This window comes from Helianthus annuus, chromosome 9 (genome assembly GCF_002127325.2).
Source record: "Helianthus annuus cultivar XRQ/B chromosome 9, HanXRQr2.0-SUNRISE, whole genome shotgun sequence".
NCBI classification, from domain to species: Eukaryota; Viridiplantae; Streptophyta; class Magnoliopsida; order Asterales; family Asteraceae; genus Helianthus; species Helianthus annuus.
The window spans coordinates 40,177,078-40,202,177 of record NC_035441.2 but is presented as its reverse complement, the minus strand read 5'-3'; positions in this window follow the sequence as shown (position 1 = coordinate 40,202,177).

Below are 25,100 nucleotides of genomic sequence, written 5' to 3'. Positions count from 1 at the left end.
CCTTGATTGCCAGAAAACGCGCTGACTTCGTGAGACGGTCGGCAATCACCCAAATAGTATCATTCCCAGCCTGAGTCCTCGGTAAGCCGGTAACGAAATCCATGGTGATCTGCTTCCACTTCCACGTGGGTATCTCTGGCTGCTGAAGTAGACCCGAGGGCTTCTGATGTCTGCTTTGACTTTAGCACAAGTCAAGCATTTGCTCACGTATGTGGCGATGAGAGCTTTCATATTCGGCCACCAATACAAAACTTTAAGATCCTGATACATTTTATCCGATCCCGGATGAATAGAATATCGTGACTTGTGCGCTTCATCCATCACAAGCTCCCTGAGATCACCAAACAAAGGAATCCAGACTCTTTCCATAATATAATAGATGCCATCAGATCTCTGCTCGAGCTGCTTTTTCATACCTCGCAAACCTTCAGCTTCAATGTTCTCTTCCTTTAATGCCTCAGTCTGTGTCGTACGAATCTTATCAGGAACGTTAGAATGGATAGTGAGTTGCAATGCGCGAACCCGTTTAGGCTTCGTCTCCTTTCGGCTAAGTGCATCAGCTACTACATTAGCTTTACCCGGATGATACTTGATAGCACACTCATAATCGTTCAAAAGCTCTATCCAACATCGTTGCCGCATATTCAATTCTTTCTGGTCGAAGATATGTTGAAGGCTTCTGTGATCGGTGTAGATGGTGCATTTGGTACCGTACAAATAATGCCTCCAGATCTTCAACGCAAATATCCCCTAACTCAAAGTCGTCAGTCGTATAGTTTTCTCGTGAACCTTCAACTGTCGGGAAGCATAGGCTATCACCTTCTCGCGCTGCATCAACACGCAACCGAGACCCTGAATTGATGCATTACAATAAACCACAAAATCTTCGGTACCCTCTGGTAAAGACAAGATCGGTGCGCTGCATAATTTCCGTTTAAAAAGCTGGAAAGCGTCCTCCTGTTTCGCTCCCCAAGAATAAGCAACGTTCTATTGAGTCAGGGAGGTAAGAGGTTGAGTGTCACACCCCGATCTCCACGTGTCACCGGTGGGCCCGGTGTGGGGTACAGTGACGTAGTTGGCATCATCATAGACAAACAACACAATATAATAATGCACAGCGGAAGAAGAAATAGATTCATTTCAACTTTAATTAAAATGTAATAATAAATATCACAAGTAGTTGAAACGGATCCACAGGCGGATCAAATAAAATAAGAAAATTGTTCAACAGTTTTATTTGTCGTCCGAGCTTGCGAGACTATTGTGGACGCTCTAGGAGACAGCCAGCCTAGTTCGTATAGTACCTGCACTTAACCTTTTGGGAAAATACGTCAGTTTACACTGGTAAATACAAATTAACTGACTCATTTTGAAAATGATTGAAAATTGATTTAAATGCACATGGCATAAAAATATTTTTATAACTTGGGATAATTATGCAATATAAACTTGTGAACGAATTACATGCTACTCGTACTTTCGGTAGCCCGGGATCTTGTCCGGGTTAAAGATTAATTGACACGCCACATTAAAGAGTTATACACGACGGGTGTACGCCTACACCCCGTGCTCTGGTCGTGGCCATCTCGTAAGATAATGCCAAGGATATCCGGGACACGGTCATTAACCCCCCAAAGGCTTAAAGTAAAACAAGACTGTTTAAACGATCCGAACAAACTATTCCAATTGCATACCCAAGGGTGCAAGATTTGTACGCTCGATCAAGCGGTATTCTATATACCGTACCCCAAGCCCGTATAGGGAAAATAAGTCAAAATGTATTTACCTGAGTAAGTATGAATCACAATTGGCTAGTGTAGATAGCTTTTACTGGGCCTCCTATTCTGGAACAAAGGTTTATAATAACCTATTAGATTCCTAACGGGTCTTTATTTAAGCCTAAGCTTTGACCGGTTAGTTTTAAGGACGATACGGTACAAGCGCACGATTAAGCGAAGACCGGATAGAACGTGATTTAGACCCGACAAGTTTGAATACTTGTATAATATGGGTATACTAAATACATTCTGGATTTTGAGACAAAAATGATAACGTTTGACCCGTTTCGGTGAATTTATGCAAACTAGTTACATAAACCGAACCGAACGCTAAAAGAGCGTTTCGGGTAGCCAAGAGAGTCATATGCAAGTTCCCTGAGATAATATGCTTTAAATATGATATAATATCAGTAAGTTATGTCCTATTATGCCCCGAATGAATTTAAACTCAATTTATGCCTTATAAGGGCATTTTGGTCATTTAAAAGATAATAAAAGAGTTAAACTGGAAATCTGAGTTACGGGTCTGATTTATACATTAAATATACTTAATTTGACATATTATAACAGTAGGGTATGACCCATATACAAAACTTATCATTTAAAATCAAACTATGCACCGTAGGGGTATTTTAGTAATTTCACAAGGGCTAAAAATGTCAAAACTGGAATTCTGAGTTCAAATATTTATACTTACTGTTATTTTATAAAAATATGATAAATACATCAGTAGGTACAAAGTTTGGTATCAAAAAGTGGCCTTAAATAGGTTATATGCTAGATGCGCCGATTATATAACATAAAGCTATAGTTTTACGATATCGGCCATAACTCAAAATCTGGACCACCAACTGATCTCAAATTTTCGGTGTAAGTTTATAAATTAGTAATAAAGGTTTCTACTCTTTCACTTTTCCAAAAATCGCGTTTTATATCAAAAAGGGCAAAATAGTCAACTTTAAGCATAAATCGGAAACATGCAAATGAATCGGTTAAGCATAGACTCAAGATGCAAAAATTCCAGAGAGTTAAACTAAAATAAAAATGGTCAAAAATAAACTCTAATACAGATCTCAAACATGCATGCATGGATCCGAATCGAGAGTCAACGAAAAAGTCGTTTTATAGGACTTTCGGTTCCGATCCGAGTTTATACTAAAGATTGTCGAGTTGATTATGATAAAACACATTCTTACATTTATTATAAGGTTATTTTGATAATCAAACTGATTGCATGTCATCTACATTACCATTTAAGCTATATTTCGCAAAAACACTTTCTGTTGACTTTTTAAGAACAACTTTGACTCGACAAATAGCATGATTAGAGTGGAAATCAGAGAATACCCTTTTGAGGGTTTGTTTCCCACATAAATACCAACTTATAAGTGGTTTCAATTTGAGAAATGACTGAGTCATTTTCGTTTAATCGAAAAGTCAAACTATATGAACAACGGTTTGACTTTTGGCTAATAATCAAAGCTAGAACGAATTAGAGAATGATATGAATGCTTACAAAGGTCCTAATGAAACCTAGATAACACTTGGAAGTTGCCTTGTCGATCAGATGCTCCTGGAATGCCTTGAGAGTTCTTGCATGTTTGTATGTGTTCTTGTTACTACACAAGTGCCTCAAGAATGGAGAATTGATCTGATTTATGGAGGTTGCAGGAGTTGTGAGAGCATCACAGGTGTCCTAGACATGCATGGCCATCCATTGGTGTAAAAGGGAGGTGCTGAAAGCTGTAAGACACTCACAATTCGGACCCAAATAGCTACATTCGCGAATTTCTGTTACTGGGCATGCCATACGGACCGTAAGGTCCTGGCATACGGTCCGCAAGGACCGGATCAGCACAAGCAAACTTTCCTTAATTGGCAGTTTTGGCCCCTGTTCTTCGTACGCGTAAACCCCCAAACTTGGTTTTTAGGAACCTTGGGACATTTACCAACATGGTAAAGTCCTCGGCTAACTTTGCGCTCACCCGAAAAGTCATGAAATTAGACGTTGACGCTTTTAACCCCTCAAGTACGGTTTTGGCCATAACTTTCTCATACGATAACGAAACTTCATGAAATTTTTACCACATAACTAGTGAGTATATTTTAGCATTACAAAGCTTCGGGTCTGCCAAAAGTTCACTCAAAGGTATAAATTCAACATGTTGACACTTTTAGCCCCTATAGTTTGTAATTCCTCACTTTTGTGCAATTTCCGCTTCGTATGATCCATGATCCATCCGTTTAAGGTTATAAACATTATGTAGGGTTATTATAGAGTCTATTTATCCATTGTTGACACTTTGGACCCTTACGTTCCATAGTTTTCACTGTTTGTCAATTTTAGTCCCTCTAAAGTATGTTTTTACATAACGGGAGTCTATGACACGTGTCAATACTTTATTGGGCGAAAATTTTCGAGGTGTTACATCCTCACCCCCTTAAAAGAAATCTCGACCTCGAGATTTACTGAAACAAATGAGGATATTTCTCTTTCATTGTGGATTCCACTTCCCACGTATATTCGGGACCTCTACGGGCATCCCACTTGACCTTGACAATAGGCACATGCTTCCTTCGAAGTTTCTTTACCTGTCGATCCTCAATCGACAATGGTTTTTCCACGAACTTTAAACTCTCATCTATGTGTATATCTGTATGCGGTATAACCAGTGATTCGTCAGCGAAACACTTCTTCAGATTACAGATGTGGAACACATTATGAATAGCGCTAAGCTCTTCTGGCAAGTTTAACTTATAAGCGACTGACCCGACACGTTCGATGATCTCGAAAGGTCCTATGTATCTCGGGTTTAGCTTGCCTTTCTTACCAAATCGCATCACCCCCTTCCAGGGCGATATTTTAAGCAACACTTTATCACCTACATCGAAGTGAAAATCTTTGCGCTTAGGATCCGCATAACTTTTCTGCCTATCCCTGGCAGCTTTCAGACGATCGCGAATCTGCACGATCTTGTCCGTCGTCTCAAAAACGATATCCGGTCCTGATAGTTGGACATCTCCAACTTCTGCCCAACAGATGGGCGATCTACACTTTCTACCGTATAAGGCCTCAAAAGGCGCAACTTTTATGCTGGAATGGTAGCTATTGTTGTAGGAGAATTCGATCAGTGGTAGGTTCTTATCCCAACTACCACCCAAATCGATCGCACATGCACGAAGCATGTCTTCCAAAGTTTGAATAGTACGCTCACTCTGACCATCAGTCTGAGGATGATAAGCCGTACTAAAATTCAAACGAGTGCCCAATGATTGTTGAAAACTCTTCCAAAAATGCGACGTATATCTAGTATCTCTATCGGAGATAATAGATACAGGTATACCGTGCAATGCTACAATCTTATCGACGTATAATTGAGCTAACATATCGGAGCTATACGTCTCCTTGATGGGTAGAAAATGAGCTGACTTAGTCAGTCTATCTACTATGACCCATATGGTATCATTTCCCTTTTTCGTCTTTGGCAACTTGGTGATGAAATCCATTGTCACCATTTCCCATTTCCATTTGGGAATTTCAGGTTGTTGAAGCAAACCTGACGGCTTCTGATGCTCAGCCTTGACTTGCGCACAAGTCAAACATTTAGCTACATGCTCAATTACTGACTTTTTCAAACCAATCCACCAGTAGTTTGACTTTAGATCCCGGTACATCTTATCAGCTTCAGGATGAACGGAATATTTAGAGCTGTGGGCTTCCTGGAGAATAACATCTCGAAGTCCTCCATAAACTGGAACCCATATTCGTCCGTTTAGTCTTAGCATTCCATCTTTGTCGTAAGATAACTGCTCCTCAGTTACTCCTAACTTCTCCTCGGGGTAGTTAGCTTCCAACACAGCTTCCTTCTGTGCAGCTAACACCCTTTCGTTCAAATTATTTCTTATTTCAATGCGCTTGGCATTGATTCTGATCGGTTTCACTCTTTCTTTACTGCTTAAGGCGTCGGCAACTACATTAGCCTTGCCTGGATGGTATCTTATTTCACAGTCGTAATCGTTTAAAGTTTCCATCCATCGCCTTTGTCGCATGTTCAATTCCTTCTGGTTGAACAAATGCTGAAGACTCTTGTGATCCGAATAAATTATACACTTGGTTCCATACAAGTAGTGTCTCCATAGCTTCAATGCAAATACAACTGCACCCAATTCCAAATCGTGGGTGGTGTAGTTCTTCTCGTGTACCTTTAGCTGACGAGAAGCGTAGGCAATGACCTTGCCTCTCTGCATGAGTACACAGCCCATACCAGTGTGAGACGCATCACAGTACACTACGAACTCTTCTATCCCATCAGGCAATGTCAACACTGGTGCATTGCTCAACTTCTTCTTTAGAATATCGAAGGATTCCTGCTGCTTAGGGCCCCAATCAAACTTAATCTTCTTACGAGTCAACGAAGTTAGGGGCGCAGCAATTCTTGAAAATTTCTCGATAAATCGCCTATAGTATCCTGCTAATCCGAGGAAACTGCGAATCTCGGTAGGAGTCTTCGGCTCCTGCCATTTCATGACTGCTTCTACTTTAGCGGGATCTACTTGGATACCACGCTCGCTTACCACATGTCCAAGGAATTGGACTTCTCGAAGCCAAAATTCACACTTCGAAAATTTGGCATAAAGTTTCTCCTGATGCAGAAGTTTGAGAATACAACGAAGGTGTTTCTCATGGTCAGCTTGGCTCTTCGAGTAGATAAGGATGTCGTCAATAAAGACAATGACGAATTTATCCAAATAAGGCTTGCAGACGCGATTCATGAGATCCATGAATGCGGCTGGTGCGTTAGTGAGCCCAAACGGCATCACTAGGAACTCGTAATGTCCATAACGAGTCCTAAACGCTGTCTTGTGCACATCTTCATCCTTGACCTTTAACTGATGATAGCCTGACCTCAGGTCGATCTTTGAGAAATAGCTTTCTCCTTGCAACTGATCGAACAGATCGTCGATCCTGGGCAATGGATACCTATTCTTGATAGTGACTTTGTTTAGCTCACGGTAATCGATGCACAGACGCATCGATCCATCCTTCTTTTTAATGAACAAGATTGGCGCTCCCCAAGGAGACGAGCTAGGTCTAATAAATCCTTTAGCTAGCAGATCATCCAACTGCGTCCTCAACTCCTTCATCTCCGTTGGTGCCAATCTATATGGTGCTCTTGCTACAGGCGCTGCACCCGGAATGATGTCTATTCGAAACTCCACTTGCCTGTCTGGTGGCAAACCGGGTAGTTCTTCAGGGAATACTTCAGGATATTCTGAGATAACAGGGATATCTTTAATCTTCGGCTTTGGCTCATCAATAGTAACTTATGCCATATAAATGACACATCCCTTCTGCAGGCATCTGGATGCCTTGAGCATGGACACTTGCTCAGGTAATCCATGCTGGGTATCTCCCTGGATAGTAAGTGACTCACATGACGGAGTCTTCACTATCACTTGCTTTCTGTTGCACACAATCTGGGCTTGGTTACGCGATAACCAATCCATGCCTATCACTATATCGAATCCAGCTAGCTTAAAGGGAAGCAAGGATAATGGGAAGGAATGATTCCTAATGGATATAACACATCCATCTAGACCAGTTGAGGCGGTTTCTATGGTTCCATCGGCTAATTCCACCTCATACTTTACACTTAAGGTTTTAACAGGTAGGTTTAACAACTTACAGAACTTATCATCTACAAATGACTTATCAGCTCCTGAATCAAACAAAACTCTAGCAAAAACATCATTTACAAGAAACGTACCTGTAATGACGTTGTCATCTAGAACTGCTTCCTTGGCGTCCATTTTGAAGACTCTCGCATTGGTCTTCTTTCCCTCATCGGCTTTCTTGGCATTCTTTGGACAATTTGGCCGGATGTGCCCTTTCTCATTGCAACCATAACAGGTTGCCTCCTTAAGTCTCTTGCAATCTAATGCCTTATGATCCGGGGACTTACAAATCCCACATAATTTCTGCTGAGATTAAGATCTGGACCCCTGCCTGCATCTCCCAAAATGATGCTTCCTACAAACCTTGCATCTGGGTTTCTCACCCGACTGATGATCTCCTTTCTTGAATCCCGACCCTTTCCTGTGGTCGTTGTTCCCTCGGTGTCGTTTCTCCGACCTTCGTGAGGTGTCGTCCTCACGTTTCCTCTTGTTTTCCTCCGAGTTCTTAATAGCTCTCAATCTGACTACATCCTGAGTGAGGGAGAGAGATAGATCAGCTACTGATCTGAAGGTCGTAGGCCTTGATGCCTTAACGCTTGCCTTGATCTCTGGTGCCAAACCCCCAATAAAACGGGCAATCCTTCTCGGCTCTGGGGTTACCAAATATGGCACTAATCGAGATAAAGTGTTGAAGGTGGTGAGATATGCCTGACAGTCGAGGTTCTTCATCACCAGGGATACGAAATCTGATTCGATCCTTTCGACTTCGTGTTAAGGGCAGAAATTTTCTTTGATCAGGGCTACAAACTGATCCCATGTCATACTGTACAGTCTGGCCTTACCGGCAGCTTGTAGGAGTGATTTCCACCATGCTAGAGCATCTCCTTTAAATGACTGGGACACGTACTTCACTACGTCCCTATCAGCACACCCGCTGATATCAACAACTGTATCCATCTCATCTAACCACGTCATACAGTCAACTGCTCCTTTTTCCCCAGTGAAATCTCTGGGTTTGCAGGAGACGAAATATTTGTACGTACAGGACTTGCTGTGCGTTTCAGGTTTCTGCTTGATTTCTTGTTTCGGTACACTGCTGTGGTTGGAGGAGTGATTATCCTCATCATCCTTCTTCGGCTCATTTTTCTTAGAAGGCGGCTTACTATGAGCCTCCGAATGAGTCTTGGGCTTGACGTGCGATACGGTTCGGGTCCTACTCCGAGTCCCGCTCGATTCTCTGAATTGCCTATCAATAGCTTTGGCAACAGCGTTTTCAACTAGCGCTTGCAGTTCCGCACCAGTTACGTGAATCTTTGCGTTATCTGGGTGTTCCCCAGAACGACTGTTTGTTTCTTCCGATTTTGCCATGTAGCTTTAAGCTACATAAAAGTAAGGACAATGTCTATTTAGAAACCTAACAGTATTATCGTTCTTGACGATTTATTAACCATGGTATTAATAACCATAATAGTTAATTTATTTAATTTCATTCAGCACTTTTATTAGCAACTATATCATAGAATGAAATATATATATTGGCACCATAGGCCTAGTCACTTCGGACAACTTCTAAATTTTAAATTTAGATTTTTATAGGATTAAAATTTGCATAATTAAACAAATAATCCTTTGCTTGGCAGGGAGTTATAAAACACAACTGCCTTTTTGTTTTATGTGACAAAGTCATAACCCGTAGGCATCAAGTCATAATCAGACTTGTATACATATATAATCTGTAGATAATTTATAAAAAGGGTGACATGTGTGATTTTACAGATCACACTAGCCAAGAATGTTAACATGTTTGCAGATGTTAACAGAGATTTGAATCTTTTTAACCAGGTTTTACGATATTGGCCAGGCCTTTTAATAAGACGTTCAAGCTAGGTTTTACCTTTTTAAGATTCTTATTAAATGGTAAATCAAATAATAACTGATATTTTTCATTTATTCATATATTACGTTCATGCACATAGATAAGATGAAAAACTCAAATTAACCATTTTAAATAAAGTAAACTAGTACAACTTTTGCCCTAAACGGGACTTTTTCTCAAATAGCATACCCACGCAGGGGCTAAACCAAATAACAACAACAACAAACAAAACAAAACAAAACAAACCCACGCAGGGGTTAACAGAAACAACATACCCACGCAGGGGTAGAACAAGAGAAATATACCCACGTAGGGGTAGAATACAGGAATAAATGTCCACGCAGGGACATGAGTAAATGAGCTAATAAACAAGGATTTAATAATCCTTCTTACCCTTACCCTTGATCAAGTAAACCATCTTCTTAAACATTCCGCGGTTATGGCGGCGATCTTCCCGCATTTCATGACGCAATTCCCGTCGCACGTCGTTTATCCCTTGCAGGATTTCTTGGACTTGCGGTGGCGACATCATCGGCGCCGGCGGCGGTGGCTGATACTGCGGTGGCTGAGAAGGCTGCGGCTGCTGGTATCCTTGCGGTGGGAATCCAAAAGTGGATTGCCCCGTGGCCCAAGTGCCTCCAAAAGGACCTTCAGGTGGGAGAGAGCTGTAGTTTGAAGCTATCCAGTAGGGATCGCCTGTGTAATCATAACCCGGAGGGTATATCTGCTCGAAAGGGTTGAACGGCGCCGAGCTAGCATAAGCCGGGATTGGCTCTCCAAAGTTCTGTGGCGGCAGTGGCGCAATCGGTGCAGAAGTAACCTCTGAGACGGGATGCGGAGATTCTCCCATCTCTGACTCCTCGTGGAGCGGTGAGTAGCGGCTGCTACCAACATGCGGAGGGGTGCCAATGTGAATCCCTCCTCGCGTAGACATACGAGCGTTCCTCATTGGCCTCTGAGGCGGAGGAGGCAAAACCGGAGGTGGTGGCGGCGGCGGGGTGACCACGTCGCGCCAGAAACACTCAGATGGGTCCTGCTGCTGCTGAGGCGGCTGCTGAAGCTGCTGCTGCTGGGAGTGATGCTGAGAGTGCACCGGAGAGCTGTGGTAGGACTGGTGCATGGGAGAGTTATGGTAACTAGGGGTATAAACCCAGTCGTGCTGCTTGAATCTCTCCTTGAAACTATCGGGACCATTGTAAGGTGATCCCCTGAACGGTGACCCATCAGATATCTCAATGGGGTGATTCGGAGTGCCGGACGGTGGCATGGAAGGATCGGTGTCCTCATCGACCTCCATCTCATTGCCACCCGAGAAGTGGTCTTCAGGTCCAAGTGGGTTATGACCCACTGGTTCTTCCAAATAGGCATCAGGGTTGTACAGGCCCTGATAGACGGGTTCTGGGTAGTCATAAGGCGACTGGGGTAGAGGAATGAAGGATCCGGGGGAGTTGTGGAGCCCATTTTCAGAGTGAGGCCCAAAAGAGTGGGGTAGGGAAGGTGAGGTACTCAGTGATGCCGAGTGCCTGGCTGGTTCAGCGAATGATCTCCAAAGATCTTGGGCAGCAGTGTTATGGGATGCTGATGGGGTTCGCCTATGCGAAGGCCCTGCCTCATGGTCATGTGAGGTGGCGAATCCTCCTCCTCCCCTTCCTCGTACACGTGGCGGCATCTTTGAACCTGTCAAAATTTCAAACAAGTTGCACAACAAAAATATATATGAGACAAAGTTAGAAAAATAAAATAAAAAGAAATTTGAACATTTCCTAAGTTCTTTGTCTAGACTCGAAAATCGAGGAATGTGCAATTGTGTAACTGAGATTAAACACAAAAGACTAGTGTTTAATTCACTCAGCGTTGGCTCTGATACCAACCTGTCACACCCCGATCTCCACGTGTCACCGGTGGGCCCGGTGTGGGGTACAGTGACGTAGTTGGCATCATCATAGACAAACAACACAATATAATAATGCACAGCGGAAGCAGAAATAGATTCATTTCAACTTTAATTAAAATGTAATAATAAATATCACAAGTAGTTGAAACGAATCCACAGGCGGATCAAATAAAATAAGAAAATTGTTCAACAATTTTATTTGTCGTCCGAGCTTGCGAGACTATTGTGGACGCTCTAGGAGACAGCCAGCCTAGTTCGTATAGTACCTGCACTTAACCTTTTGGGAAAATACGTCAGTTTACACTGGTAAATACAAATTAACTGACTCATTTTGAAAATGATTGAAAATTGATTTAAATGCACATGGCATAAAAATATTTTTATAACTTGGGATAATTATGCAATATAAACTTGTGAACGAATTACATGCTACTCGTACTTTCGGTAGCCCGGGATCTTGTCCGGGTTAAAGATTAATTGACACACCACATTAAAGAGTTATACACGACGGGTGTACGCCTACACCCCGTGCTCTGGTCGTGGCCATCTCGTAAGATAATGCCAAGGATATCCGGGACACGGTCATTAACCCCCCAAAGGCTTAAAGTAAAACAAGACTGTTTAAACGAGCCGAACAAACTATTCCAATTGCATACCCAAGGGTGCAAGATTTGTACGCTCGATCAAGCGGTATTCTATATACCGTACCCCAAGCCCGTATAGGGAACATAAGTCAAAATGTATTTACCTGAGTAAGTATGAATCACAATTGGCTAGTGTAGATAGCTTTTACTGGGCCTCCTATTCTGTAACAAAGGTTTATAATAACCTATTAGATTCCTAACGGGTCTTTATTTAAGCCTAAGCTTTGACCGGTTAGTTTTAAGGACGATACGGTACAAGCGCACGATTAAGCGAAGACCGGATAGAACGTGATTTAGACCCGACAAGTTTGAATACTTGTATAATATGGGTATACTAAATACATTCTGGATTTTGAGACAAAAATGATAACGTTTGACCCGTTTCGGTGAATTTATGCAAACTAGTTACATAAACCGAATCGAACGCTAAAAGAGCGTTTCGGGTAGCCAAGAGAGTCATATGCAAGTTCCCTGAGATAATATGCTTTAAATATGATATAATATCAGTAAGTTATGTCCTATTATGCCCCGAATGAATTTAAACTCAATTTATGCCTTATAAGGGCATTTTGGTCATTTAAAAGATAATAAAAGAGTTAAACTGGAAATCTGAGTTACGGGTCTGATTTATACATTAAATATACTTAATTTGACATATTATAACAGTAGGGTATGACCCATATACAAAACTTATCATTTAAAATCAAACTATGCACCGTAGGGATATTTTAGTAATTTCACAAGGGCTAAAAATGTCAAAACTGGAATTCTGAGTTCAAATATTTATACTTACTGTTATTTTATAAAAATATGATAAATACATCAGTAGGTACAAAGTTTGGTATCAAAAAGTGGCCTTAAATAGGTTATATGCTAGATGCGCCGATTATATAACATAAAGCTATAGTTTTACGATATCGGCCATAACTCAAAATCTGGACCACCAACTGATCTCAAATTTTCGGTGTAAGTTTATAAATTAGTAATAAAGGTTTCTACTCTTTCACTTTTCCAAAAATCGCGTTTTATATCAAAAAGGGCAAAATAGTCCACTTTAAGCACAAATCGGAAACATGCAAATGAATCGGTTAAGCATAGACTCAAGATGCAAAAATTCCAGAGAGTTAAACTAAAATAAAAATGGTCAAAAATAAACTCTAATACAGATCTCAAACATGCATGCATGGATCCGAATCGAGAGTCAACGAAAAAGTCGTTTTATAGGACTTTCGGTTCCGATCCGAGTTTATACTAAAGATTGTCGAGTTGATTATGATAAAACACATTCTTACATTTATTATAAGGTTATTTTGATAATCAAACTGATTGCATGTCATCTACATTACCATTTAAGCTATATTTCGCAAAAACACTTTCTGTTGACTTTTTAAGAACAACTTTGACTCGACAAATAGCATGCTTAGAGTGGAAATCAGAGAATACCCTTTTGAGGGTTTGTTTCCCACATAAATACCAACTTATAAGTGGTTTCAATTTGAGAAATGACTGAGTCATTTTCGTTTAATCGAAAAGTCAAACTATATGAACAACGGTTTGACTTTTGGCTAATAATCAAAGCTAGAACGAATTAGAGAATGATATGAATGCTTACAAAGGTCCTAATGAAGCCTAGATAACACTTGGAAGTTGCCTTGTCGATCAGATGCTCCTGGAATGCCTTGAGAGTTCTTGCATGTTTGTATGTGTTCTTGTTACTACACAAGTGCCTCAAGAATGGAGAATTGATCTGATTTATGGAGGTTGCAGGAGTTGTGAGAGCATCACAGGTGTCCTAGACATGCATGGCCATCCATTGGTGTAAAAGGGAGGTGCTGAAAGCTGTAAGACACTCACAATTCGGACCCAAATAGCTAAATTCGTGAATTTCTGTTACTGGGCATGCCATACGGACCGTAAGGTCCTGGCATACGGTCCGCAAGGACCTGATCAGCACAAGCAAACTTTCCTTAATTGGCAGTTTTGGCCCCTGTTCTTCGTACGCGAAGTTTTGCCGCTTATCTTGACTCGTAAACCCCCAAACTTGGTTTTTAGGAACCTTGGGACGTTTACCAACACGGTAAAGTCCTCGGCTAACTTTGCGCTCACCCGAAAAGTCATGAAATTAGACGTTGACGCTTTTAACCCCTCAAGTACGGTTTTGGCCATAACTTTCTCATACGATAACGAAACTTCATGAAATTTTTACCACATAACTAGTGAGTATATTTTAGCATTACAAAGCTTCGGGCCTTCCAAAAGTTCACTCAGAGGTATAAATTCAACATGTTGACACTTTTAGCCCTATAGTTTGTAATTCCTCACTTTTGTGCAATTTCCGCTTCGTATGATCCATGATCCATCCGTTTAAGGTTATAAACATTATGTAGGGTTATTATAGAGTCTATTTGTCCATTGTTGACACTTTGGACCCTTACGTTCCATAGTTTTCACTGTTTGTCAATTTTAGTCCCTCTAAAGTATGTTTTTACATAACGGGAGTCTATGACACGTGTCAATACTTTATTGGGCGAAAATTTTCGAGGTGTTACATTGAGCGATCTTCGAGAAATCCTGAATAAACCGACGATAGTACCCCGCAAGACCCAGGAATTGTCGCACCTCCGAAGGGTTCTTCGGTGCCGCCCAATTCCTAATAGCATCGATCTTGGTAGGATCCACATGTATCCCCAACTCGTTGACAATATGCCCAAGAAAGTGTACTTCTCGAATCCAGAAATCACACTTAGAGAATTTCGCGTAAAGCTGCTCCTTCCACAGGAGCTCCAAGATAGGACGCAGATGTCGCTCGTGGTCTTCTTTGCTCTTCAAGTAGATTAAAATGTCATCTATGAATACTATAACAAAATCGTCAAGATACGGCTTGCATACGCGGTTCATGAGATCCATGAAGACCGCTGGTGCATTCGTCAACCCAAACGGCATAACCAAAAATTCATAGTGCCCATATCGCGTTCGAAAAGCCGTTTTTGGAACATCCTCCTCTTGGACTCTCACCTGATGATCGCCCGATCTTAAGTCGATCTTCGAATAGAAACTTGACCCTTGCAACTTGTCAAACAAGTCGTCGATGCATGGCAATGGATAACGCTTCTTGATGGTCACCTTGTTGAGTTCCCGATAATCGATGCACATGCGAAAGGACCCGTCCTTTTTCTTTACGAACAACACAGGGGCTCCCCAAGGTGAAGAACTGGGTCGAATAAAGCCTCTGTCCAACAACTCCTGCAGCTGGTTAGACAGTTCTTGCAATTCCCCAGGTGCTAAACGGTAAGGAGCACGAGCAATTGGAGCTGCTCCTGGTGCAAGCTCGATCTAAAATTCTACTTGACGATGAGGAGGTAAACTAGGAAGCTCCTCGGGAAATACATCGGTGAATTCGCGTACCACTGGCAGATCCTCGATCTTTCTTTCTCCTGACAGAGTATCCGTAACAAGTGCCAAAATAGAAGGATACCCCTTTCGTAGGCACTTCTACGCCTGCATAGCTGAAATAACCACTGCGATGCCCCTGAACCAACAACTTTTCTCCATCAGGGAGAGGAATACGCACGATCTTTTCCTTACACAGGATCTCAGCTTGGTGCTTAGATAGCCAATCCATGCCAACCACTATATCGAAACCACCGAGAGTAACAGGAAGGATATCAATATCAAACATCTGACCCACGAGATCTAGTTTACACCCAAAAAGGACATGCGAAGCTTCTATCGTTTTACCATCAGCTAGTTCTACTACTTGCTTAACTTCTAAAGGTGTGGGAGTCAGTCCTAATCGCCGACTAAACTCTAGGGACACATAACTCCAATCGGCGCGGAGTCAAATAACACAGAAGCAATAAGATTGTTCACAGAAAATGTACCAGTCACGACATTGCCTTCGTTCCTAGCATCCCCAACCCCAAGCGTGAACACCCTTCCACGAGCACTGTTGCCCCCATTGTTGACGTTGTTGTTGTTGTTTCCAGCATTGTGGTTATTCTGGCAGTTGTTGTCGTTGGCGTTCTGATTCAACTGAGGGCAATCCCGCTTAAATTGGCCCTCATCCCCACCCTGATAGCACCCTTTCTTGAAACCCTGATTCTGCTGAGGTGGCTGCCTCTGCTGTCTCTGATACTGCTTGTTTTGATGCTGCTAATGTTTTAGCTGCGGGGCCCTACAATCTTTGGCCTCATGGCCCACTTTCTCACACTTGCGGCATGCCCGGACGCACTGCCCGTAATGATGACAGCCACACTTGTTGCACTGTGGCTTCTTCCCAACATAAGAACCCTGATTTTGGCTACCTCCTTGGCCTTGATTGACGGAAGACGACTGACTGATATTGCGGTTGATACTGTTGTCTGGCGTCTTTTGAGACTGACTAGCGCTAGTTGCTTTGTCAACGTCGTTCCATTTCCGCTTGTTGTCACTAGCGGGTACAGTTGCGGTTGATGTAGCAGCAGTAGTAGCAGAAACACGCGGTGGTAGTGAATTACTCTCCACTTCTTGATCAACAATCTTGTGAGCCAAACGAACAATCTGTGTTAAGTTATTGAGATTTGATGCAGTAACTAAACCCTTCACTCGTGGAGGTAATCCCTTGATGAACAACTCAATTCTTCGAGGCATGGGTCGGGACAAATTCGGGCACATGTCCGCCAACTCATACGACCGCTTTACGTATGCTTCAATTTCAGATCCCACCATTTTCAGGTCATAATACTCATTTTCCAGTTTCTGGATCTCATCGCGAGGACAATGCTCCTCCCTGATCAATTCCTTGAAGTCGTCCCAAGTATTGGCGTTTGCTGCCTCGATACCCAACAGCTGGACCTGGGCATTCCACCACGTCAGAGCACCATCCTCAAGCGTGCCCGTAGCATACTTCACCCTGTCCCCAGCAGGGCAGTTACACATAGCAAACACAGATTCCGCCTTCTCGAACCATCGCAAGTGTCCTACAGACCCTTCAGTCCCATTGAAGGTCTGTGGCTTACAGTCGATAAATGTTTTAAACGTGCAAGCAGGCTGGTTGTTTTGGTGTTGCGCTTGCTGACCAGCTTGGTAGGCTGCCAGAGCCTCAGCCACACGTGTGTTTATCAGATCAGTCAACTCAGCTTGAGTCATGTTGATGTTACCACGTCCGTGTCCTCGTCCACTCACGATTCTATATATGGAAATGAACCGATTTAGGAGTCGAAATGAGGTGAAAATCAAGTATCAAGTTGATATCTACGTACTACCAAGTTTACACATAATAAGGCAGAACCCTTCTCACGCTCGATAAGCCTCACTGGGAATTGCATGCACCTCACGTTATTATTAAGTGTGCACCCAAAATAATAAGGAAATTTGCATGCTTATTTCAGTGCCTCTTAGCTTGCGCTAGAAGTTTCCCCCCGTTCGAATAACAAAACGTAAGGTATCACAGGGTTATGATTCACATAAGTCGAAGAGTAGTGTCACACTATCAAGTCACCATAGTATCTAGTGTGTCGTTTCATGCAAGTTGTGAGTGTGTGACTGCCAAACAAGTAATGCATAAAGTAAACAGAAGACGAACCTTGCAATCTGGAGCTGAGTGTCATGATCGATTTTCGAAGGTGTTTGGTTATAGTCTGGTTTTACAAAAACTTTTTTAAAACCTAGTTCACTATAACCAGTGGCTCTGATACCAAACTGTCACACCCCCAAAATACCACATGCGGAAACACCGCGGGATGTGTGACGTACCAGGATTCGAGCCACCAATCACATTGAACCACACATTGTATTTAAACAAAACATATCATTAATTGCCAATTGTAAATACCAATCATAAGATTAAACCAAAAGAGTTGTGTAGCGGAAGCATATAGTAAATTGTTAAACAACTGTTTCATAATAAGTGTTCAAAACCAATGCATCGATATATATCCAAGAGCCTCGATCCATGACCACTCCAGCACTCCCAGATAGCAAGTCCACGTCAAGAAATCTAACGACCTGCAAGCATGCAGACAAGTGTGTCAGACGACGCTGGTGAGTTCAAAGTGTTGTTAACGCGTTTAGTTACCAGATGTGTGTTTACAGCAGTTCAACGTTTAGTTTTGATGATGTTATTAACTCGATTACCGTATGTGGCTACTAGATGTGTTTGCCCAAACCCCAATGCCTCTATCAAAGCATTGGTCAAGTGGTCAAGGTAAATAGTTCACGCCCGTCCATTCCGGCCCGGTGTGAGGGTGCCAATCCTAATAGCGCTATCAACTAAATACCTCGTTGCATACTCAGCAACACGGTAGATGTAAGGGGTCTTATATGATAGATACTGAGTTTAATAACCAACATCCCAGTTTAACAGTTTACCCAGCTTTCCTTCCCGGAACGTTTACCAGATGTCCCAAACCACCGGGACGCGTGCTTAGAGAAGAGCAGTCATGCCAGTCATGCTTAACTTTTAACGGCAGTTAACTAATCCAGTTAACTCTTTACAGAATTAACTAAGTTTACTAAGCAGATTACACATTTGGTGAAACGCCCCTGTTTCGCCGTGAATCCCCTTCGACGAAACCCATCCATTTCGTCGTGATTATCTTTGGCGAAACACCCCTGTTTCGCCACAATTACCCTCGGCAAAACATATTTGATTCGTCATGTTCATTTCGTCGTAATTGGTTTCGGCGAAACGCATTTGTTTCGTCACCTACGTTTCGTTTGAAAGGCGTTTCGTCTGATCAGTTACGTCGGTTAATCATTTAAACACAGAAACCCTAATCATCTTGAACAGCCGTTACCCAATGATCCCACAATCAAACAGCAAACATGAAATCATTCCGAAATCAGTGATGCCCTCGAGGCTAATATATGTATTCATACAATCCAGTGATGATCATGTGTATAAACATCACCGTGGTTTAACAATTTCATTCAAGAGCATCGAGTTAGTCTAAATGGTTCGTGACAACATCTCAACCTTATCTGCTAGCCATAAATCATCAAACAATCCAACTCTAAATATACGAATCCGTAATCCGATAATCTAGATCCTATTATAATCTAAACATCATCAAATCGTGAACATGAATCTTACCTAGTAATCAATTAAATCCAATTTCAATTACACAGTTAACAACAATTCAATCAACAATGATTAACACTAACCGAGATAAGAGAAATAACGGATTAATCGCTAAGAATAGCTTCGAGAACTTCAAACTGCCGTCACACAGAAGAGAGAGCTCTAGGGTTTCGGTTTCTGCCAAAAATATGTGAAACTGAAACCGTTTCACGTTATAATACACGAAACAGCGTACTGGGCCCTTAATGGGCTTCGCGTAACACTGGGCCGGTGAAACGGCTTGTTTCGTCGAGTTGTAGATGGCGAAACACTATGTTCTGTCGAATTGATTTATGGAGAAACACAATCTGTTTCGTCGAGTTGGCTGATGGCGAAACACCCTGTTTCGTCGGGTAGTTCTAATCTAAAACAGTTTACAAGTTCATGTTCATACAATCAAACACTTTACACACATAACATATCAAACAACCATCTCAAATTATAATCTAGTGTACAGTTACAAGGCAAACAATCAAGCAACTAAACAGTTAACGTGCAATAAATGCGAAAGTGGAATCTCAGAAACTCGAGTTGTCACAGTTAGTCCTAATGCCTCCATCATTTACTTACTCGGGTTTAAGTTGGTAAGGACCGGGAATGCATTGTCTTGGCAAGTTCTAGGGTCGTAAGAACCAAGCGGCTATTCACACAAGAAACGAAAAATGAGCATTTAGTATAAAGATACATATTTGTATGCTCAATAAAGGCTCAAAAACTCACTTTTGTGGGAATGGGTTTTTATGTGATCAAGTATATATAATCAAATTTTAACTAAGCTTGTCATGCCGTTTCATAATTTTCTTATGTTGATTCTTTTTGTCACGACGCTATCGTTTGTAAATTTGTAAAAATATAACCATTTTAGAACTTGTTATTTCCAAATTAAACCAAAACAAGTAAAAAAAATGAAAAGTTTTTGAAAAAAATTGGGGTGTTTAGCGGTTCCAATAGAGTTTTGTGTAAGGCTTGTAATTAGGACTTGCAAAATTCAAGGTTTTTGCATCCCCCCACACTTAAATTACACATTGTCCTCAATGTGTCCCAAAAATAAGTTTTTCGGTTGATTAAAATGTGTAAAAGTGGGCTAAAAACAAGATTTTATGTTACTGGGTAGCTGAACACGGGGTGGTGTTGGCTGAGCACGGCCCTGTGTCCAGTTACCTGAACTGGGCGTTTTCTGCAGAACCTTGGGCATGAGGCATGTTGGGTGATCATGACCTCGTGCTGAACTTGCTGTAATGAAGAAAAATTGTCGGGAGGCTTTGCTTTTGTGCTTGAAGTGTTGGTTCAAGCTTCCCTTAGTATCCTTCACCATCCCGAGTGTGTTTTATTCCATAAAATTAAAACTAAACTGGAAAATATAAAAGTTAATCTAAACTAAAACTAAGGATAGTTCCGCGGAATGCCTCCGTGGTGCGCCACGTTTATAAGGGTCCTTGGCTAGACCCACCTTATCAGGTGGTTCTGGCTCATCTTCAATTAGGGGGTCGTCATTGCCGATTGGATATTTCATTGATCGCTCAAGATCGATACTCTTTTTAAATGCCCCTAATTGAATAGATAAATTATTATACTTTCGGGTTTTCAAAGCTTCGTGTGTTTTTACAAAAAGTCGTCCGAACACTAGAGGAGCGTCATCAAGGATGACAAAGTCTGTTGGGATTACCATTTGATTTGTTTGGATCAAGACATCCTCAACTACACCGATTGATTTTATTACTTTCCGATTGGATAGAAAAATGGGTATTTGAAGTGGAGAAAAATCACTAATACTTCATTTTTCGAAAATGTAGTTAGGCATTATGTTAACACAAAGATCTTTATCAATGGTGATATTACTAATAAATGAATTTTGAAAAAAAAACATGGAACCGGTGTAATGTTTATTTCAAAAGGATCTTCTTTTATTAGCGAAGTTTGATCATTAGTTAACTTAACACTTACCATTTCTTCGATTTTAGTGTTAGTGTTTAGCAATTTCTTGAAGGTCCTTAAATTGCATGCCTCCCCCTGAATCCTCACCAGTTTTCGGTTTCCAATCTTGTTTATGTTTACCAGATTGTGTATTATGTACAATTTCTGGTTTTAATGGTTGTGACAAACTAGGTTTCCTTTTAACATACTTTTCTTCAGATTTTAAGGCCTTTTCTATTTTCTTAACATTTTGACGTCGTTGTTTCGTTTCTTGTTCTTTAATGGTACGTTTGTCATTTTTGGGTGAAACAGGACGACGCTGTGAGTGACCTTGTTCAGAGGGGGTTCTTTCAACAAAATTTGGTTTGGGCGAGTTTGTGCAGTCTTTAATGATGTGCCCAAACTTCCCACATTTGAAACAAGTTCTCCTTTCAACAAACTAAGGAGAATCTGATCGACGACCTGACGTAGAAGTTGTAAACCCAGAGGTACTAGCTTCACACCCGTTTGTGTGTTGGGTGTAATTGTTATCACTATTACGTTTCAAAATGTTGACTTTTTGTACAAAATCGGTATTTGATTTATTTTCAAAAGTCTCCACTTTATCAGTACCTTTGGAGGCCACAAACTTAACGTCTTTTGTTTTCTTTTTGTAACGAGCTCCTTTTGAATCAACCTTAGCCTTTGGCTTTGGAGCTCGTTGTTGTTGTTTACCCTTAATAGCAATTGCTTGTTGCTTTGTCGGTGATTTCTGTTTTCCAAATTGTCTACTGATTTCAGCCTTTGGAATTGGATCACATTGAGTTATAGTAACTCCCAGGATCGTCTTTCCCAAAAACTTGCTTGTGTTATCTTCAAAAACTTTATCAATCAACGATGGATTGACATTTTTAATTGGAAAATCTTTGTCAGAATAGATTTTATCATCACCAATAAGAGTGTACAGCAAATTTACACTCTCAGATTCTCGTGCAGAAGTGGACTCAACCTAAACAATCTTAGCCGGTTTTGCGGGAGGATCACACAGAATGTGATTCTCGAGAGGTATGTCCTCTTCTTTGATAACTGCTTTAGATTGTGCAGAGTCAGTATCATCGGATTGATCATCTGAAGAATCAGCATCCTCAACAATGACTGGAGGATCCTGATTTTGTTCAGCAGAAAACACACTTGTATCTGCTGACACATCCGAATCTGATGATACTTCCTTCTTGTAGCCAAGTACGGTCGCAAAATCCTCAATTTCTAAAGGAACAGATGGTTCAAAGTGAGTTCTATTCTCCTCATCAGGCAGTGCATCGTAATTATGTCTAACAGGTGGTGGTCATTTCTTATATCCAATGCATGTGACATCCCTTTTCTCTTTCTGAACATCAATGATGTGATCCAACACATAGCTAGAGCTTAAATAGCTGTCTAACTTGAGTCGGATCGCCTCACTTTCAGTTTTAACACAAGCCATTTCTTTTTGCATTAACCCGAGCCTACTGATGTAAAGGTTTATTTCAGTTTGTTTTCTTGAAACCATTTTCGTTAGCTCGGTCTTATCCTTTTTTAATGTTTCGATTACCGATTTAAACTCCTTTTCATGGTTTTCATAAAACATGTTGGCTTCTGTGCATTTAGAAAGATCCACGATCAACTTTTGGTTGTGGATAAATGTCACATCATACTTGTTTTGCAAAGCCTCATGTTTGCTTTGCAAATCGTCATATTTACTTTGCAAATCAGACAATTTAACATTTAATCCAACACACCTATCACATCTATCACAACTATCAGATTTTGATTCATCGACACGTACCTGACTGGCATCACTCTCGGTTGTTGACTCATTTGCCTCAGAATCAACAACCTCCCTTGTTGATTCATATTCTGATCCATCCTCGCTTGAACTCGAACTTGAAGTTGTAGCATCTTCAATTGAAGTTGAAACGTCTTCAACTGAACTACTATCATGTTCAGAATTGTCATCGTTTCGCGATGATTCACCATTGCTGGCCTCTTTGACAATTTTAGCATAAAACGCCGTTTTTGTTTGACTACAGTTCCTTGGATCAAGAGATGATGGTGCTACAGTAGAACGATGGTGCTGTAAAGCAACCGGTGGTAATGGATTTCCATACAAGTCTGTGGTTGGAGCTGGCTTTACAGGAACTTGTATCAGATTGCCATATAAATCTGTTGTCATTTTCGGTTCACTTTGCTTTTGATAAGTAACCGATGCCCATTGTTCTGCCGTAATCCGAGGTGGTGTGGGAGATTCGGCCCATGATGGCGATAAACCCGTACTTCTATACTTGCTTTCCGCATTAGACGGAGTACCCCACCAATATGGATTCATTTTGAATGAATAAAAATGGATACTGATGGCGACGAAACTGTTTTGACCCGATGAAACCGAATGATATTTGATGAACGACGAAACCGAATGATATGTGTGGGACGAAACTGATTTGAATTTTGTTGAACGACGAAACCGAATGATATTTGATATCGCCGAAACTGGTTGATGTTTGTATGTCGACGAAACTGGATTCTTGATGTACGACGAAACTGAGAGTGAGTTGATCGACGAAACTGGATTTGATCTCAGGTCGACGAAACAGATATGTGTGTTAATCGACAAAACAATTGTGAATATTGGTCGACGAAACAGATGTTGAAACTAGGCGACGAAACAGATTGATTGATGTTATGCGACGAAACAGAAGGTGATATAAAGTCGACGAAACTAGGATACTAATTTTGGACAATTATGACGAAACAAAATTTGTTTTAGATAAGATTTGGGAGTGAGTTGGTGAGATTTTTTTTAAAGAAACCTTATCTCCTTTACTGACACAATGCACCAAAATTCAACTTACAATACTTATCTTACCAAACAATCAACCCACCATGCCTTCACAAATCATTTTCAAACACAAGATATAATTTTTTAATTCACAACAACTTGCACAGTGACTTCATAAGAGATCAAAAAGTGGAAAATATGAAGAACACATATGAACTCTTTGAATGTCTGATGAATATATGGGTTTTCCGGTGACCGATAAATTTCCGAACACAAGATTTGCTTAAAACTTTCAACAAAAACCCATTAGTAACATGTAAAAATTCAAACAAATAAGGTTTTTTAACAAACTTTTAGCAAAACAACAAGATAAACACTGATTTTAGTGACTTTTTCTAGAAAATATATAAACTGTTCAAAACAACAGTTTCTACAAATCACTAAAAACAAGCTTGATAAAGCAAAACAATGTTTGGTTTTGAACAAGGATTAGAGCCAAAGCTCTGATACCAATTGTAGGTCCCTTTTTTCCGGTGGATCCAATACGAAAACCTATCCTTGTTTATCACAAACACGGTAACGGGTGCGGAATCCCCGTGACGGTGCAAACCAAACACAGTTAATAAGAACGCGCGTAACCAAAAGATTCAATATCTATTGATTAGGGATGAGAACGGATACAAACATATACAAACAATGTTTTACAAACTGTCTCTCAAAGTCTCACAGCTCTCGTCTCTCATGTCCAAGTTTCACACAGAAACTAGCAGAGGTATTTATAATAAACAGACACAGATAATGACGAAACACAAAATAACTCGGCGAAACAAACTTGGGCCAGATAATGGGCCTTGAAGAAGCCCAACAGGCGACGAAACAAGGACAGCCCACGACGAAACACCATAGTCGACGAAAGATATTCAGTTTCGTCGACCATGCACATGCAAATGTGAGTGGTAACTTGAGAGAGATCGGCTATGTGTTTGGGTTTGAAAAGTCCATGCTTAGCTCGGGTTTGCATGGGATGAGAGTTGAGAGTTTGGTTGGTGGAGGGAGGGGGGGCGGTTGGTATAATGGGATCGGATGGAATAGGTTGTGAAGAGGAATTGTGAGGTGGGGTGGGCTGTGGAGTAGGGGATGAGTGGGCCGAGGAAGGGAAGATAAGCGGGGAGTGTATTGGGCTAGAGGGGTGTGAGGTATTTGGGTGAGGAGGGTTTATTGGGCTGGAAGGAGTGGGCTGGTGGAAAGGAGCGGTTGGGGCGTGTTGGATGTAATCATTGTAGTCATCATAGTAGGGTGTGGGAGTTGGTGGCAATTGTTTTTGTGGGGTTTCGGTAACATTAAGGGAGGTGGTAGGAGGTGGTATGTGTTCTTCAAAGTTGGTGATGGGTAAGTCATTATTGTTTTTGGTTATCGAGTTTTTGT